Below are 17,167 nucleotides of genomic sequence, written 5' to 3'. Positions count from 1 at the left end.
ATTAGCAGGGCTGCAATGGTCTGCTCTCCTTTTATGGGAGTATATGCCTGTATTTTAATGATTCCAAAATTCTGGTCAATTCCAAGACATCAGTATAGGAGGCAAAACGGGAAATATGGAACACACCCAGGGAGAGCCATCAGCCTGCCTTTTGGGTAGGTAGCTAATCAACAGGTAATTGTAAGAACAGGTCTCCAGAGTGTGGGAAAGCTTCTGCAGTTTGTGTTGTCACCACAGCTGCACATGGCAACTGCCAACCTACAACCCATGGACTGCTTGTGACAACCCAAATTTCAGAGGCCAGCTGAGGTCAGTGAGCAGGTCCAATAGGTTCTGCTCCCCTGGACTTCTCTCAACCAAAGAAGAAACTTGTCAAGTGCTATTCTCCCCACCCCTTTAACGTTCACTGGACAACTCTCATTACACACAAGTGAAGTAAAGCTGTGCTCCAGACAAGCTGGTGGGAGGCAGGAACGGGGCTACAAAACCCAAGGTCATCATTGGCTTGGCCTTTTAAATCCTGTCTTGCCAAAGGACAAAGTTTCGTATACCCCAGTGGAGCTTTCCCCTTGTCTTGCATCCAGAAGTGGTCACATCCACCTAAAAATTTCTGCAATGCTGTTGGCTGCTAAAAATCTCCTGCCATTGAAACAGGAAGAGAAATAAGGTAATAATTGTAATGACCTGCTTTTACAGACTGCAAGTCATCTATTATGAAAATGGTTATTATTTATAGCAACTGAGAGATAAAATTCAGAGCAAATACCCTCACTGTGCAAAATTCTGAGCTTTTTCCCCCCCAATGGTTTTGGTTATTCAACAATATCCAGAAGAGTTCTTTACCAAATGCCAGCATTTGTATTTTCTAACACGCTCCAAGATACTGTTAGAGGTTATATCACTGGTGTTACAAACAGAATATGGTTTCCCAGTGAAGGGGAGTAGCAACTATCTAGAGGGAAAAAGGAAATGTTTGTCTCAGGATAGAAACCACAAGGATTGCTATTTTCTGGAGTGTGGAACTAGGGGGAAAAAAATACAACCTCATCTAGAAAGTGATATGTACACTTGTCCAAATGAAGTCATCACCTAAATTTGTCTAAGCCACCCTAACTAAGAGGTGAAATCAGAAGGGAATTAAACTAAGAGGGGAAATCAGAAGGGAACTAAACCATTTATGAAACAGCAACCTAAGTAATATGCTTCAGTTTTAATAATGGAGTTGTGCACAAACTTCATATTAGCAAATACAAATGGTCCTGTTCAGTCTTTAAGAATGTCAGTTTCAAGCCTCTGCTTGTAATAAAGTCAGAAACAATACAGGTAGGTTGTTTAAAAAATTTAAAATTAAATAACTGAAGGTAAACAAAGCATCCTAAATTATGTTTCCTCAATAAAACACTCATTTAGAAAAGTTTTTCAAGTTAAATCATTCACAATTTTAGACCGTATTTTCTCAGAAGCCAGACTTAATTTGTTGCAATATGTCTTTGACTATCTTTTGCAATGAGTTCATGGGTTGATGTGGTCCCACACTGCAAATACTCTGCTGTCAATTCCTTCACGTGTGACATGAGAAACATAACTTAAGCCTTGTGCACTATAAAGGAAATCTAAACTGCTTACTGATAATTAACAAACAATTCACTTTTTTTTTTTAAAGATCAATTTCTTTCAAGCATCTTGTTTGTTCCTTTGCATCAATAGCCCCCACTGTCAGGTGTCTACTCTGCCATTTAAAACAGTTTTATATTTAACAGACTTAATTTTACAGACTAGTACTTTTCATATGCCAATTCTCAACATGTAATTCTTAACACTTAATATGAGTTATCTTTATCTGAACCCCTCACACTTGAATAAAGATATCTCCAGACACACAGAACTCATAGGATCTAGGGACATGGGGATTTCTAGGTATAACTGCAGTTTCATTAAACATGCATTTCAAGAAGTAACAAATCTTTATCACAGAATATTCTGAGTAGGAAGGGATCCACAAGGATTGAGTCCAACACCAGAGTCACTTTGCTGCACTAGTAACACAAAATACATCATCACCTGAAGAAACAACTACAGCTGTAAACACCAAGTATTCCTCCAAATGTAAAATATTCTGTTCACTCAACATATGCAGAACAAACAAAGGAGTGGATATCTAAGAGGATTTTTAACCTTAACTTCTCATATTGGGTTGACAGATGAAAATGTATATCTTTGCCAAAGCACACATACCTCAAAGATATTTGTGCTCTTGCTACATCTCTACTTGCACTGTTAAAGGGCTCCTTTCATTGTTTTATCCTCCTTTAGGTTTAGATTTGATTTTACCAACTGCTGCAATACTAATTAAAATCTAATAGTCAGGCTACACAGGGCTACCAGAATAGTCATTCCAAATATTCAGACATATACATTTCCAGTTCACAGTCTGATTGCATAAGGACCACATGTGTGTGGAAAATAAGCTTGGTATGCTAATATCCATGGATTTCCATATGCAGATTAGTCCTCAATTTCCCAATTAAATAAACCCATCTCCCACATCTCTCAGGGTCACATAGGAATGAGAGACAGCATTTGATAACTGCCTACCTACAAATACAAATAGAACCATATTTTGCACTTATTGTTTTTTGTTTTTTTTTTTACAAGGACTGTATAATGAAGATGAAAGGAAATATTAGGCAGAGATAAAATTTTTCCACTTTTTGAAATGGAAAAATCTAAGTCCACTGGACTTGCCCACTAAAATATCTAGTGATGGGTTTTGTTTTTTTTCCCCCAGAGCAGTGATCAATCATTTATTTGCCAAGAATGGTGTTTGGTTTATATTTAATATTGTGGTTACAACTGCAGAATATATTTCAGGGCATCACATGCAGTTTTAGTGTCCTGGTCTCCCAACTTCCAACCCATTCCCTACTGACAGAAGCCTATGCTGCAACAAGGCTCAGGGATTAAACAAAAAGTTCTGCAAGGGTATGGAAATCATTCATATGAGATATTTTGCATATTTAATTACATCAAGGACTTCATGACCTTGGTCAACAGCAGGTTTCAAAGAGCCTTCTGCAAGTGAACCAACAGCATTGGAACACACAGCTTCCAAACAGAGACTCCTTTGGAACCAGTTATGTTATATAGCTTACACTAGCCATTTCCTTGATTTCCAAGCAGTTCTGGAAAAACAGTCATTCAGAACTGACAGGTGCAGATCACAGGTTCACCAGGATAAACTAAATGTCCTCCTCTAATGTAGAGTGCTTCAATTCACACTCACTAGTAGTGAAAAAAACCAAAACCAAAACAAAAACAAAAAAAACCCAAAAAAACCCAAAAAAAACCACCAAAAAACCACCTAATTGCTCCCTAGTTGTAATAATGTAATAATGAACTGAACAGAAGCAAACATATCTATACAACTCCTGAAAGCAGTTTGTAACCACTATTAAGTTTCTTCAGTACAAAAACTTTTTGTAAAGCCAAGGACATCCAGTTGTCCTTCAGACATGCAATTTCAGACTAGACTACAGTGACATCTTATGCTGTCAGTGTCTGCTAGGAACTCTATCCTCCATCAGCTTCTTTAAGGAACATTCTTATCTTGCACAAAACTGCTGCCTTCAGAGTGCTGGGTGCTCATCAGCACTTCTAATGAAACCTGATCTGCAGATAATCAAGGGGCAGAACAATTCTAGCTGTAAACAGACTACAACACTGGAACGATTTTTAAAAAGCAGTGTAATCAAGACTAGCTGTGTCATAGCTTATACAGTTTGATGAAGCAGTGTATCCACACAGGCATCAGTTTAGATGGTGACATATCAGCTGTGGGTGTGGCAGTGGGCAAAACTAGCAAGGAGCAGGCTCTGCACACTGCAATGATTGGTAACTTCTCATTGAAGCTTTCAAAACCTGCCTGAAACTCCAGCCCACCTGGAGGTAACAAGTTTACACACACAGGATTGCAAAGACAGTCATCAGCCTAAACAAATTATTGTACATAAAACACATTACACATAGTTTTCACTCTTGCTGTTTGAGCCCAGCCTCGCGTATGTAATTATTTTCTAAAAGATGGTCTAAGTGGCTTTATCATATACTGTGATAAAAAAAAGTTATTTATGATAAGGGAGGCCACAATTTATTTATATTATCTATATTTATTTATAGGTAAGGGAGGTCACAATCTCTCTGTAACTTAAGCAAGTTGCTTATACCTTGAGGGCAAGTTTGTGTCAAAAATGAGCTCCTGTTAGCACATGCAGTTGTGTCCATAGGACAGAATTGCTATAAAAATACAGAAAGTTGCACTGTCTTGCTGTTATACCCATCCACGCAGAAGTAAAACACAAAATGAAACTAAATATGATAGTGAATTGCAAAACAAGAAAGAAACAAAATTTTTATGCTAGAGATCCAACTCCTAAAAATACAAAATATTTTTGGCAGCTACTCATGACCTTAAACCAGGGTTACCAGACTGATACTTTCTATTACATCCGTCTCCTAGAGCTGCAAACAAGGATCTGAGCCCTACTGAAACAAGTTAGGAAAGGCTGCTCCTGCCCTAAAGAGGTCAAGAGTCAGGTTACAGGCAGCAGGTCACTAAACAAGGAAGGATTAAATAAAAAAGACACAAGCCAATAACATATTAATTACTGGCATTCTAGCTGGTCACAGATCAGGACTCTTACAACACAGGAGCTTGAATCTGATTCCTACGATGTGGATTATTACCATAATAACTGAGCTCTTTAAAGTTGCTCAAAATCACAGGACAGTCTGGTTCTGGGTAGAATCAAGAGAGTCTTAATTCTGGGCAGAATTAAGAGAGGAGTCTGAAAAGAACATGAGCTCCATCATGAAATAAAAAATACTGTGATGTTCCAGAGATGTTCAAAACCCTTGTCTATCTTGACTATCATAGCTTGCTCTCTCTGTGGTAGCATGGATACATACAGCACACACATACTCTGCAACTCTGCTGGCCTTATTCTGCTAAAGATGCTTTAGTGCAAATCAGTCCTCCAGTTCTTAAAATTCATTTGCGCGCTCTCTTTGCAAGAAAGCCCCAAATATTCCTTAAAGTAGAAGCATGTTATCTCTGAAATCTTGAGATAAAGTCTCTAAGCATCAGTTTAAACCAAGAAGCTGGTCTTACCATAGGTTGAATCTTGGGTCACATCAGTCACACACTCCTATGGCCTACACAGGGTAAGCAGGAAACTGAAAATTAACTGTGAGAGCAAATTCTCAGTTATGGGATTCTGTTGTGCACCTTCTGAAAAGCTACAAGTCAGAAAGGCTTTTGTAGAAGAGCCTACACACCTCTAGTCTCCACTGACTCCTCTTCCTTTGGACTCAACATTCCACAGGAGAGAGTGATCAACCAGCCAAACCCAACCCAACTCCCTGCCTTGCAGAAAGGGTTGGCTTATGGGCAACTGTGAGGGAAAGCCAAGCAAGTGAAATTCTTCTGTGCAGTTGGTTAGGGAAATTTACTCATTTTATTCCTGAAACACAAGTTTCCTCATTTTTACATTACTTCACTCCCTTTGTTAACAAACTCAACTTCCTTGTCATCTCTTCTGTTGACAAGCCCAAACCGTGGCTGACCTTTTCAGACAGAGGCAGAGAGATCTGATTATTTTTTTTTTCAACTGTGCTGCAAATCAGTATAATTGCTCCTGCTGCAGCAACATCTGCCTTTCCAGATACTGAGAAAGCAGAAACTGGAAAGCATCCTGCTACATAATGGAATTCTGAGATCCAGAAGACAAAAGAAATGCTTGTAAAAACTTCTCTGATCTTTCCCCCACCCCAATTTTTTTTTAAAGCACAAACCATGTAGCAGAAAAAAAACCACATAACAGAAAACAGCTCTTCCATTTCAAACCAGTTTAGACACTTAAGAGCTATATGTGTTTATTTGCCTTTTGTGCTTTGTACTTAATCAATATTAATACTAAAAGATGCATGCTATAATTGTTCAGATTTGCATTCTTTTTGTGCATTCTGCCATTTATCACACTAAATTGTTACTAAATTGATGGTTTTGCTATTTAAAGGCTCTTGTTCTAGTTTTACATGCATGACATCCAGTTGGCAACTATTTCTGCAGTGGAGTGACAAACATTTTAAAGCTCTTAAACCATAGTACTGCTAAATAAGAAGGAAAAAACCTAACAAAGCAATGACACAATCCTACAGAGAATAATGCCTGTTCAATTATAACAAAAGGAATAAAACAAACAAACGTGATGTGCTTACCTTTCTGCACATACCTACTGAGAACGTTTGGACTCATTATATGCAAATGTAGAGTAAGAGTCCTCATGTCCATTTCATCCACATTCAAGTCAACTGGCTAAATTTTTTCTCTCAATGGGCACATACTGAGCCCCTGAACTATCCTTGGCTTCAAATATACAACACTAACTCAAATCTATCAATGAGAACATTGGCAAAATCACTACATTCTGCTACTCCAAAGGAACAAACTGGAAGTAGAGGAAGCAGTGAGAAAATTTGCTTCAGCTATCCTGCACAGTAAAATTCAGCACCCTTGTCATGCACCACACAACTTGTGCTGAAATCAACATGAGCTCTGGGTCTGTCTGAGATTTGAACTTGATTAACTGCACAATTTATACAACAAGGAAGTTACCATCTCAAACTGACTAACAAAACATTGTGATCAAATAAAAAAATTGCTTCCTCAGTCTATGCAACATTTTCGAAGAAAATAACGAGGGTAATGCAGCCACATTTCTTCTGAATCTGATTTGTTGCTCTAACACAAACACGGACCCTGACCACCAGCTGTAAATCGTTGCCAATCAGGTGGCAGCCAGCGGGGCTGTATCCGAACCTCAACAACTTTGAAAATAACGCTGCAATACAAAAGGCTTAACCTGCTAAATTTGTTTTTTCCTTTCTCACATAACGCAACAATCCCAGTCTCACCAAAACGTAATTGCATAACAAGACAGCCGTATGTAAAGTTTGAAGGAAAAAAATTGTCTTAATTGCAAATTAGCGCTCAGGGCACACGTGAATGCTGTTCCGTTCCACGCACAACTCTACCAAAATCCAGCTGCACAGGACTCCAGGCTCCCAGCACTTTATTGCCTACACCGGCAGCTATCCTGCTCTCAGCACTGCCATCTAGGAGAGAGATGATGGCCCGTACCGCGGGCCGCCTGGAACATCAGCTCCCAGGCAGCAGCATTCCCGGAAAGCATCGCAAAGCTGTTGCTGCTGCTAAAATTTTAACTGCAGCCGGTAGTTAACTCGGAAGCAGCCTTCACAAATCCCCCAGCCCTTCCCAAGCGAGGTCCGCCAGGCGCATCTGCTCCGCGTATCTCGGCGTTCTGCGGCGCGGGAGAAGCCCAGCCTTGTGCGCGCCGCCGCCGCCGAGCCCTGCGGGCGCGGAGCGGAGCGGACGGCCCGGGGTGCGAGCGGCGCCGGAGGGGCCGGGCTGCAGCCGCCTCGGCGCTCCGCGGGCGGCTGCGCGGACACCGCGGGAGCGGCAAGGCACCGCCGGCTGCTCCCCCGGCCCCAGCCCCTCGCCCGGCAGCCCCACCGCGCACCGGCACGGCTGATGCCACTCGCCCACCTCCAAGCCCCGTCCTTCCCCAGGGGACCGGGCTGCCGCTGTTGCATCTCTCTGCGTGCAGCAGGACGAAGAGGGAAACCAGCCGCAGGAAAAGCCAAGCAAGGGACGTGCCCTGCCCGCCGCCCCCGCCGCCGGCCGGAGGCTCAGCCCCCGGCGTGCAGCCGCCCCCCGCAGCCCCGGGAGCCGCCGCCGCAGCACGGCACAGCCTCGCCTTACCTCCCCGCCCCGGCTCCGGGGATGCGCCGCAGCTGCTGCCGTGCCCGCCTCCACCTGCGCCGTCCCTCCCAGCCCGGCGCTCAGGTGCGGAGGGAGCACAAAGGCAGCGCTGCGGCACGGTGGGGGCAGCGGGCTCTCCCCCGCCGAGCCCCGCTCCCGCCGTCGGCAGCCGCCCGCTCCCCTCCCTGCCGGCACCGAGCGCCAGCCCACCTCAGCCGCTGCGGGGCCGCCCCCCCGCCCGAAAGCGTGCAACTTGCCCCGAGCCTCCCCTGGAAAGCCTCCTGGCGCTGCGGTTGGTGCCGGTGCTACGGAGCGCCCCTCAGGCTGAGGAAGTTCCGCGGTCCTGCGGAGAGCTGAGGGGACACGCTGCCTCACGGATCCCCCACCACTGACACCCCCCGGGCTCTCCCCACTCCGCTGCCCCGGCAGACACGTACGGGCAGCCCCCACAGCGCCCGGGGTACGGACCCTGGGCCCGGTGCTCGCCAGACAGGGCGGCCGCCGCCCCCCGGCCCGTCGCCGCTGGGTGCGTGTGTGGGGAGGGGGGGACAGGTGACGAAGGGCAGGAAAGAGCCGCTTCCCCCCAAGCGGGATGGTCTGGGGTGCAACACCGCTCCCGCCTTCCCCCCACCCCGTCTCTGCAGCTGCCCCCGGGAAGGGCTGCGAGGCTGGCAGCCGACAACAGCCGCCCCCTCCCCCGGGAAAGCTGTTCTGCCTCCTTCTCCCTCGCTCGCCTTCTTTTCAGCTCGGCCGCTTGACTGACAGGGAGCCTTCCAGCGGCCGCCCACGCGCGCTCCCGTTTCCCTTCAGTCGGAGAGGGAGATGGCGAAGGAGAAAGCATGAATGAAACAGCCAGGCAGCGAGCGGGAGCAGCCGGCCCAGCCCCCGGGGGCGCCGGGGCCGCTGCCGCAGTGATGCCCGGGGGCGGCGGGCTCGGCAGGTCGGCCCCGCTGTGGGCAACCACGCCGTGAGGGCAGCCCCCAGCCCCGCCGTGAGGGCAGCCCCCCCGGGCTCGGCCGTGAGGGCAGCCCCCCCCGGGCCCGGCCGTGAGGGCAGCCCCCAGCCCCGCCGTGAGGGCATCCCCCCGGCCCCGCTGTGAGGGCAGCCCCGGGCACCGCCGTGAGGGCAGCCCCCCGGCCCCGCCGTGAGGGCAGACCCGCCGTGAGGGCAGCCCCCGGCCCCGCTGTGAGGGTAGCCCCCCAGCCCGGCTGTGAGGGCAGCCCCCCAGCCCGGCTGTGGGCTCCTGAGAGAGGGGAGCCGGCGGCCGCTGACTGCCCGCAGCACCCCCGGCATCCCTGCTCAGAGGCCGCCTGAAGACACTGCGATCCCTCTGCTGGGTTTCTGCCCACAGGGCAGAAGGTGGAAGGTTGATGCCTTCTCGAGCCAGAGACACGACTGTAGCCTTAGAGATGCCTCAGCAACTGGTTAGTTTCTTATCTGTAAACCCACTTCGCTCCACCAAAGGCAATTCATTTTGTACTCATAAAAATCCAGCACCTAATACCTGAACTAGTACTGTTGTCCAGAAGTAATAGGAGGGAGAAAACAATCTCAACATTCATTTAAAACCCACTTTGTTTTCCCAGTGATTAGTTCATACTGTTGGTCAGCCTTGTAATCCCCGTTTCCATCAGATCAGTTGTCACAAAAATGCTTGTGACTTGTTAAGCACACACTTCACAATCTCTGGCTGGAGACCAGAGGCTGTCCCAGTGCTTTGGCATGACTATTTTAAAATTTGGTTTGTGGTGTTAGTTTTAGTAGCCTTACTGCACAAAGAATTAAATGTTCAGGTAGTGGAGGCCTACAAAGTGGTTACCTCTCTATCCATTCACTGAAAATCAGTAATTCCTTTAACTAATATTTTATGTGTTTTCTTGACTTTATTCACTAGAATTCTTGATTTGAACACACAAAAGTATTTATTTGTTTAAATATCAGACAATTTAAATTGAAAAGAACATTTTCTACTTCTGAATATGCATGGAAAATTTTGTTATATGCTGGTACATACATTGCATGCTGTACTTGAGACATATCTACATTTGCAGTTACATAATCAATAAACATGGAGTTTCGTCCCATTAATCTAGAATCACATTCTGAGCTGTTTTAAACCAGTATGCCTCCACAAATTTAATGCCTGCCAGAAAATCTATATCAGCTCAAACTTTAGCCTCTGAATTTAAAAAAAACCTGCTTTTGATTTCTGTGGAGAGGAGTGTCTTAGGAACTTCATTTTTAAGATTTTGTGTTCCTGAAAACTGAGTGGACAATAAAGCATTGTCAAATCATTTGTTATAGAACAATGGATGTATCATTATAAGATAAGACAGTGCAATCCTTTACATATTTGGTCTAAGAGATGCTAAGTAGATAGAGAACAAAAAAGAAGGATCCTGAAATTACACATCTTTTGGATAATTACGCAAAGAGATGTTAAGGCATATAAGAAGCCGGCTATAAATGCAGTAATAACATCTTATTAATAAGGCCTATTATAAAATCAGTGAATTCACACAATGTAATCAATATATCAGTGGTTACCACTTTAGGACATTGAGATAACATTTTTCTAAAAAGCCATGCACCTATGACAGCAAAATTAAACAAAGGAAAACTCTAAACCAGCTTACAATCGGTAACAGGCATGATGTAGAATCATAACTGACTCTTCTGTGTTATCTATGGAAGATAAAACAGCAGAGATTGTAAGGAGAAATCAAATCTTTGACAAAATCGAGGGTGAACACGTATCTTCTTTACCTACAAGCAGGTGTTTATCAGTGTTTCATCACAGCTGTTTTAGTCCAAGTCATCTTATGTCTTAAAAGAAAATTACTATATATCATACAATGTAGAAAAGCAATATTTAACTGTCTTAGATTGCAATCCAAGATGTAACCAGAAGGACATATTCTATCACCATCTGTTAGAGCCAGGTGGGGCAGTGTTCTTCATCTCCTCCTCGACCCATCCTCCCTCCAGGAGCTATCTGCTGTAAATGGGCCACTGAGTCTCACTGCATGATTGATAAAATTACGTCATCCCATTGTGAGATGCTCAGCCCAGGGGGAGGAGCCAAGCATTCCTACCTGGATAGATTCTGAGATTTGGAACACCAGGGAGCTTTTCTTCACTGGATTCTCAGAGGAAGACCAGACCCTTCTATGCCACCACTGGACCTTCAGAGAAAAACTATGCCCTCCTACGGGATCACTGCTTCAACAGAACCACATTTGTCACTCCAGGAAGACTGAAGCAACCATTTATTGAGACTGCTACCAACACCCTGACCCACAGGGTGTCAGGCTGCATTCTGACTTTGTCTGCTTCAGCAGTAAAACTTTTTTCGTGAGCTAAATATTTCTAAACTTTAAAGAACTGCTGCAGATAAAATTCAAGGCTATAGGACTTAGTTAAGTACTTAAAATTAATTGCTGCAAATAATCCAGGGAGAAGAGGAGAGCTGCAGGTGCACAGGGGAGTGGAACCGTGTGTGGTCCCGCTGGGCAAGATGTGAGTGCGCACAGCCGCGTCCAAGGTGTCGTGCCCGGGGCTGGTGGCCAGGATGTGGTGGTGGATGTGCTGCCCTGCCGTGACCAGGGATATGAGGCACCAGGCAGCCATGGTGCTGATGGAGGAGAAGACATGGCGGTACTGGGAGGCAGCCACGGTGGTGGTGGAGGAGATCTGGTGGCACCGGCCAACCAAGAACTGCCTCAGCTCCTGCCCACACACAGGTGCCTAGGGTCAAGACTGAGGTCGTGTGGAAAGGGTTCCAGCATTTGGTGGCCCAGCAGCCCCTGGAAGGACTCGGTATGAAGAGGTACGAGCCACCCGCCCCATCCTCCAGGCAGAAGAACAACATCACAGCATGGCAGGAGTGTGTGAACAATTCCATGGCACAGCTGGAGCACCAGGCCATGTGCATCAAGAACCTGGAGCTCATATTCCAGCACAACTGCAACACCTGAATGGTGTACAACCTGGTTCATATGATAGAACAAGCCCAGAAAGAGCTGCAGAAATTGAGGAAAAACATTCAAGACCTCAACTGGCAGAGGAAGAACATGCAGCTCACAGCTGGGGCTAAGCTGCAAGAGATGGAATCCGCGTGGGTCTCTCTTGTCAGTAAAAATTATGAGATTGAACAAACTATTGTGCAGCTGGAAAATGAAATTTCACAAATCAAGAGGCAGCATGGGGAAACAAACAAGCAGAATGTCCAGCAAGATTTTCAGTGACTTAATCCTGACTTTCTTAGTGCAGCATGTGTTAAAAACTACAAACCAGACACTTTGGAGATGCTGTGTCTGTAGACACCTCTAGCTGGAGTTGTGTGAGATGGTAAAAGTGTATTTCCGTAGTTTCTTTTCTTCGTGTTAAATTCACATCGATCGCATCTTTGGGGCCACCACATGTTGGAATAAATCAGCCGAGAATCCATTTTCTTCATGTAGAAAGCCAATTCTTTATTCACAAAGCTCATATTTTTAGGAAATATCAGAATGCACTGTGTTAAACCTAATTGGTCAGCAATACAGTGAAACTCAGTTCATTGGTCAGTAAGGGCTATTGTATATCCCTATCAAATTTCCTTTCTAGATACATTTACATTTTTCCTTTGTGGGTTCTCATGGGACAAATAGTATTGTTTACATAGGTGCATTTCTTCTTCACCCTCAGAATAGATTGTTGTGTTAAACAAACTTTTCAAAATAGCTTCACATGGGAACTTGCAAACTGCTTATAAGAAGAACACTTAGAAGAAATGACAGGCCAGCTTTGGCAATTTTAGCAGAGTGAGACCTGATTTCATAAGGCCTTTCTTTTATAATTCTTCTACCTGTCTACGCCAGTTCAACATGACTCACCTGCAGTGCATGTCACTGCCACAGCTGTTGTAAACCTTCTTCTGAGTCAGAGAATGACTTTATGACCCAGAATACTGGCACTGAGTACTATCCTAGTGATTTTCCCAATTAAGAGAGAATTGTGAGCTGTATCAGAGTAGGGTGAGTCAGTTTGATGTAAGGGAAAACTAAACTACTGCACTAGGTCAGTATCCTCTTCCCTTCCAAGAGTCAGTGTTAGGAAAACCTGGAATCGTCTTGTGGTGGGACTTCTGAGAGCTCAGAAAGACTGCAGTGGATCATGGAATCCATTCTTCTTATTCCCAAATACTCCAAGCTACTGTACCAGCTCACTACCATGGGGTGCACAGTACCTTTGCAGGGTTTTGAGGCTGGCAGCAGCATAGAGCTGAGAGGGAGCAGGGTTTCTCATCTTTATTCTGAGAAATCATTTTGCTTCTTGAGAGTACCAAAGTGCAGGAGGTCTGACATTAAAACCACATGTGGTTCTCTGTAATTTTTTGCTGAAAAACATCCCAAATCTGCCTGAACTGATTTTGAATAACAAAATTTGGGTATACCTTGTACTCTGCAGAGAACATGGTGGAATCAGTCAACCACCTACTTGCTGTTAAAATTGTGTCAGAAAAAAAGGGGCCATAATTTGGTATTGGGTACATGGATGAGCTATGAGGGCATGATAAACTTTAGTTAGGCTGGTGGCAACCCGAGTTTGCTCTGGTGCTTTGTCACCCTGACACAATTCGGAAGGGTTTAAGTGCGAGATTGTGGTGAGGCCAACATCAAACACAGGGCAGAGAGTGGAGACTCAGTGACCAGCAAGCTGGGTATATTGCCAGCCATGCCAGGGACTTCAGTGTTAACTCTGGCAGCAGCTCCCTGCTGACAGGCAGAGGTTGCTGACTCAGGATTACAGCTGGGGTCAGGGTTGAACTTTGGGTGAAGCACAAATATTGAGGCAGGTTTGAGGTAGTGTTCAGAAGATGTAAATCTTTTCAGAGCACTCACTGATACAGCTGTAGAACAGAGGCCATTGCTGAATTTTGTATACAGGTTTGACCTTGCTTAGAGTGAAGCATTTGCACTATACTGTGTCTGAGGAAGCTGTTAAGGAACCTGGTAAGGGTTAAGGTGGGAATAACTGGGAATTTGTAACATTTGGTGTTGATGCGTTCCTGTATTCATGTCCTTGTTAATAGTCTATGTCCATTTGATTTCATGGTCAAGAAAGTCATCGAAAAATCTAATCCATCTGGTTTCTAAATGACTTTGGGTTATATTTCCTGTCTGACCTGCTGGACATGAGACCCATCTGACCTTGGCTGATCAGCTGGGAAGTAGCTCTGTGGAGAAGTACCCGGGAGTCCTGCTTGGACAACAAGCTGTCCATGAGCCATCAGTGTGTCCTTGTGTCCAAAAAGGCCAATGGTATCCTGGGGGGCATTAGGAAAACCATTGCCAGCAGGTCAGGAAGGTGATTTTGTCCCTCTGCTCAGCCCTGGTGAAGGCTCTCCCACGATACTGTGCTGAGCTCTGGGCTCCCCAGTACAAGAGAGACATGGAGCTCCTGGAGTGGGTCCAGTGGAGGAGTGCAAAGATGGTTAAGGGTCTGGAGCAACTCTGCTATGAGGAATGGATGAGGGAGCTGGGCCTGTTCAGACAGAACAGATTATGGCCAGAATCTTCAGAAGTCTGTGCAGTGGATTCTGGTTAGAGGAGGAAGAAAATGCATGTGAACCCTCTGCAGGCAGTGAATTGGGTTGGTGTGGAAGCACAGGCAGAATGCAGGGAGCTTTGTATGAAGTGCTGCCTGCTTCATTGGCCTCTTTGTTTTGTAGTACCTTCCATGTCTTTCCCTCTGACCAGCTTTCTTACATCTGCATGCAGAATACAAATCTACATAGCTTTACTGAAAGGAACAGAGCCACACCACATTTGTTTTGGTTAAATATGAAATTAAAACTGGAGGGTTGTTTTCATGCAGTAAACTTGGTAGGAGCATAAGGGAGAAATGCAACTTAAAATAGCATTTGGGAAATATATATAGCAAAATGAACAAACAATATGCAGTGAGTCATGTCCAGCGGTTCTTGCAGTAAAAGAGAGGATCTTCTCTGAGGAAAGTAGCTGGGAATAACTTTTGTTTGTCTGAAGCTGCAGCTACGTTCTGGGTACAGCGTTTTGGCAGTGGCCAGTGGGTTCCTTTGTGGGTGCAGAGCACTCTCTGGGCAGAGGTAATTGCAGGACTGGACCACAGGCAATCATGCACTGAGAAACCCTGCATAGGCTAACAGAGAAATCTTCCAGCACAGTTAAGTAAAATTTAAAATCTGGTTTGTCTGGGAAGTGGAGACCAAGAACCATCATTTTACTCATGGCTAAGAGCACTGGAGGATGCCCAAGGCACATGACAAATGCCACTGTCCTGAGGGAATCTGTTACAACTGTTATCCTCTTACCTGCTGCTATGCAGACCTATCTTATAAGCTGGTGGCACAAATGCCCTGAAGCAAAACTAACTGTACCAAGGCAGAAGCACAGGGCAGCTCTGTTTTTATGAGCTTTGGAACCATGAAGCCAGAAAGAATTGGCCAGGCTGGGTGGCAGCAGTTTGGCCATCTCTATTAAATATAAAACTCAACACACAGCAGAGAGAAGGGGCTCTGATGACACTATTTCAGCTTTGTTCTCATGGTAACCATTATGTCATCAGGATACCATGGTTACTATAATACTACTTATATTTCAAATGTTAAAAAAGGCAGAAGGGGAAAAAAAAACTTTTCCCAAAGTTGAGAAAGAGATGTGTTTATTCAGAACCAAGTAGTCACAAGGAAGAATCAAGCAGGAGTTATTAATATTTCCTGGAAAAGCCATTTTGAAACCGTGAAGGATTGTTTTATTTAGCAATTACTATTTCTTACTGTCTCTGTTGCTGTCCCTGTCACCATATGGTGCATGTCCTGGGGCTTCCCCTCTCAGCTTTGTCACCAGCAGCTATTTTGATTAATGCGCACTGCAGAAGGTTAATAACATCAGATTCAAAACTTTGGGAGCATAATTTGTGCTTGAGTTATAAACTTCAATTTGTACAAAAGTCAAAAATAAAAAAATCCAGAAGTATAAGATTGGGATTGTGAGGCTATCTCATTTCAGAGGTTCAAGCTAAGCAAAGGAAGTCTTGGCTTGGATGCTTTCAAGATGCTGAAGCATATGGCTCAGAGGAAATCAGAATGGCAGCTTGCTATTGCTTGTTTGAGGACAAAAAGTATACTGATGGCAGGATGTTTTCAGGGGATCAGGCCTGCAGACCTCTATAGCTACAGCATGAGGGACCTTTGCTGCAGGAGAGGACAAGAACTCTGACACTCTGAGGATGTACAGTTTTGAAAATGGCCTGATAATGAGAAGTGAAAGAACTTTAGATCATTGTATGTACAAATCTGTAAAAAGGAACTAAAATAGACAATGCACATACTTCCAAAAGCAGCTGGTGTTTGTGGGACCTTTGGTATTAGGTTGCTGCTCAGCTTAAGACTGTTTACAGAAATCACTGGGTGTTCTATGCACTGTTGGTCTCAGGTCCTGGGAGGTAGTTTGAAACAGAATCCACAAATGCAGTGCATTTAAAATTTCAAAATCACTTTTTGGCACTCTTGAGAGCTCAGGACTGCTCATTTGGGCAAGGCTGATTTTGAAATGGTTATTAAAAATATTAATAAAATATTAGGTATTAAGATTTGATGGGGAAATTCTAAACTCAAAAGAATTTTGTTAACTTAGTAATTGCTTGCTCTTGTCACCTGTATTTTTTTCCTCTTTCCCATAATACTTGTTATCACTGATTACAGTATCTTTTTCTAAACTGGAAAGTAAATTTTTAAGGCCAGGGTTGTAGTTTTCTATACCAATTGAACGGGGTCATAACAAAGTAGGTGAGGTGCTTGTAGAAGTGTGAAACTACAGGAGCTGAATTTTAGATGCAATCTGAATTGAGAAGCATGGTATCTCACATACATATTCTTATATATGTATATACTCACAGCCATGAAAATTTGTTGTATTAGCCAACAAGGAAAAGAACTAATGGCTGCTGTGTAAACCTAACCATGAAGAAACCAATGTACACAGTCAATTCTAAAATGTTTCCCTTTAATACACGTCAAGCTTCCTGAAGCATTAAAGTACCTCACTTATCCCTAGATTGATTTAATCTCTCTAGGATCCCTCCTGTGCATATCTAGCATTCAAAACATTGTCTCTGCATAAATTTTTCCTTCTTGCTGTTGCATATTTTACATACAAATAGTCAAATCACAAAAGTTTTGGTAAAACCAACAGCCAGACCTTCCTATACACAAAAATCTGCAGTCCAGCCTCAGCGATTTTTGGAGGGAAAAAGCACAAATCTGAAAGGAAGGGGTGATGCTATAGAGAATATTCCTTTTGA

General features: G+C 44.4%; 1 protein-coding gene and 1 pseudogene across 16 annotated transcripts in view; one reads left to right on the top strand and one right to left on the bottom strand.

Moving 5' to 3' along the window:
- The window catches only part of PTPN5 (protein tyrosine phosphatase non-receptor type 5), a 77,233-nt gene extending 68,770 nt beyond the window's left edge, over window positions 1-8,463 (bottom strand). For 4 of the 16 annotated variants that reach the window (XM_064425279.1, XM_064425296.1, XM_064425287.1 and 1 more), the window contains exon 1: window positions 7,625-7,834. The gene's annotated coding sequence lies outside the window, so the exon portion shown is untranslated. The other 12 variants (XM_064425283.1, XM_064425290.1, XM_064425286.1 and 9 more) reach the window with 12 other exon arrangements.
- A 659-nt stretch (window positions 8,464-9,122) lies between these two features.
- Window positions 9,123-15,728, top strand: LOC135303456 (pre-mRNA-splicing factor SPF27-like; annotated as a pseudogene).
- Window positions 15,729-17,167: the final 1,439 nt, after the last annotated feature.

The sequence above is a fragment of the Passer domesticus genome, chromosome 6, assembly GCF_036417665.1.
Source record: "Passer domesticus isolate bPasDom1 chromosome 6, bPasDom1.hap1, whole genome shotgun sequence".
Classification (NCBI taxonomy): domain Eukaryota; kingdom Metazoa; phylum Chordata; class Aves; order Passeriformes; family Passeridae; genus Passer; species Passer domesticus.
This window is presented reverse-complemented; position numbering and strand designations above follow the sequence as displayed.